Source organism: Morone saxatilis, unplaced genomic scaffold (genome assembly GCF_004916995.1).
Source record: "Morone saxatilis isolate NCDOM2014 unplaced genomic scaffold, NCSU_SB_2.0 Contig8, whole genome shotgun sequence".
Classification (NCBI taxonomy): Eukaryota; Metazoa; Chordata; class Actinopteri; family Moronidae; genus Morone; species Morone saxatilis.
This window is the reverse complement of record NW_023340257.1, coordinates 396,920-399,684: the sequence shown is the minus strand read 5'-3', so window position 1 is coordinate 399,684 and position 2,765 is coordinate 396,920.

The following is a 2,765-nucleotide window of genomic DNA, read 5'->3' as shown; positions in this document are numbered from 1 at the left end:
CAAATCCTGCTGCGGCCCTTTGCTGCTGGTCTCCCCAGTCTCTCTGCCTTTCCTGTCTCTCTGCAGCTTGTCCTATCAAATAAAGGCATATAAAAAGGCAGTTTTTCCCTTGCTCATGGTGGTACTGTTTGGGTCTCTGTATAATGGTTAAAAAGGATGGTTCGTCTAACCTGGCTCTATTTGAAAAGTGTTCTGAGTTAACTTCTGTTATGAATTGGCGCTATACAAATAAAACTAAATTGAATTTAATTTAATTTGTACTCCTCCTTGCAAAAATTTAAGATTGAGATTACAGAATAGTGCCAGGCATTGTAACATACTTAGGTAGAGTGGGTTTCAGGATGGACTTAACATATTTTGGTTAATTAAAAAGATGTAAACACAGCCTCTCCTAGCATATTGAACATAAAACTAAAAAAAATATTTTTCAGCAGACATTAATGCATATAGGTATTATATCAGCGTCCTGACCGCATCCCCATCCAACACCTTTGGGATGAATTGGAATGCTGACTGCAAGGACCAATGCTCTGGTTCCAACATCTGATGGTAAGTTTAAGACCAGAGTGGAGGCTGTAAGAAGCACATTAAAGTCCATGGTATCGGAATCCAGTATTACATTATCAACAATGAAGGGAATGTTCAGGTGTTTTGGTGGTGTAATATAAAGTTCAATGAATAAAAGCAAGCAAGCACAGGAGGCTAGTTTGCTAAAGAAAACAGCAGAAATGTCAATGTATCATTACCTTAGATATGTTTTAAGAGTGTGTGACAATATCTTTAGCTGTGTAGTATTCTCAGAAGCTGTGGTTTGATGCACAGCTGCATTTGAGCTGCTGTCTTTCAGAAATCACCTACTATTCAAGCTTCACTAATTTGCTGCACTCCTGGTCAGTTTTAAAGGTCCAGTGTGTAACATTTTGGAGGATCTATAGTCAGAAATGGAATATATTATGCATAAGTATGTTTTCAATAGTGTATAATCACCTGGAAATAAGAACCATTGTGTTTTTCTTACCTTAGAATGAGCTATTTATGTCTACAGAAGGAGCAGGTCCTCTTCTACAGAGTCTGCCACATTGAACCACCATGTTTCTACAGTAGCCCAGAACGGACAAACCAAACACTGGCTGTAGATAGGTTCTTTTACTAGTTTTGCAGCCACCATAGTTTCTCCTCAACACTTGAAACGCAAGCTGTATTCAGTTGGTTGCAGTCTGCAGGTTGCAGATGCCACTAAATCCCACACACTAGTCCTTTAATGGGTAAAATCTATTGATCACTTCATTTTAACATTTTGTCATGTTCACAAATTAAAGTTCAGGTCAAACTTAAGTGTGAACCAAATTAGTGGCATGAAATTATTTTCTTTTTAAATGAATGACTGCGGACGTTTTCGATTATCAGAGTATCAAAGTTTGTGCAGGTCGCACCAGCATGAGAGCAATTATTGTACAAGTTTATCAGTAAGCAATGTGTGAATTCACTTACTGTCACTGCAATCTCTAACAGAAAAAGTAAGAAGAATCCATACATAAAGATCATAGAAATTCCAACAATGCGTCAGGGCACCTTGCATCCTTCCTCCATTCCCTTTCTCTCAGTCCCTGGACCCCTAGTGTCCCTCAGCACTGAATTCTCACAGAATTTAAAAGATATTACATGCATGATGACTTTAAATGTTTGTGAAAAAGAAGCTTTAATGGCCCCAAAAGCTGCAAGAAAACTGGGACAGCACTGTGTGAAAGCATGTCACCTGAACAAAGACATGCCTTCAGAGAATAAAGAGTGACACACTGCTATACCCCTGTGCACAGGTAAAGTGTGTGTGTGTGTGTGTGTGTGTGTGTTTGTGTGTGTTGTGGTTCCAGATTTTGCCATTGTTCAAAGCACCAAAATGTGAAAGTGTACATAAAGACATATCTTGTGAACAAGATAATGAACAAAGCTTATGTAGGTAAGAGGTGTTAAAAAAATCTGTCAGATATACCAGCTAAATACATTAAACAAGAAACATGATCTCTACATACAGATTAAACTGTTACATGGTTGTGACTGACTATTATGGAGTATATATTCATATCTATATCCTGCTTATAGACTTCAACACTAAAGTAATGCTGTATATGTTGCTATAGTATTTACAGTCCCACAGCCCTGTATGAAATGAAATAGTAAAATATGATTCTAAATATCGGAACTGGTCCCCTATCTCCACTAGCTTTGAGTGTTTATGTCTCTGTTGTGTAAAACCTGTAATTCCACCTCTGCCCACCTGGTGTCCTCAGAGCACCTTCCAATGCATCTGCTGCTTCAGTGGACACATTAAAAAGCCAGAGTAGGACCAGATAAGAGAGTGTGTCTTAGCACCACTGTAGCAGTTGTAACAGAAGCACAACTGTTTTGAATATTTGCATTAGGCTCTGAGTTAATGCCTTTGGGTTGGTGTACCTTATACCTGTAATTCCCAGAGGTGGGAAGAAACTAAGCATCAATACTTCAGGAGTGGCATTTAATTGCTTGCAATCTGCAACTTCATCTCTAGATGCCACTAAATCTTACACACTGGTGCTTTAGGTAGTTCTAATTAATAATATAACTGTCGGGCATTGGCAGGGCAGAGACACAGAATCTTGAAGCACAGGACATTGGTAGCTCTGGTTGAGATGGTCAAGTTTTTATATCTTGTCCAGCAAATGGTAAATAGACCTGTACTCTTGTAGGACCTTTCTAGTCTTCCGAACCACTCAAAGCGCTTTTACACT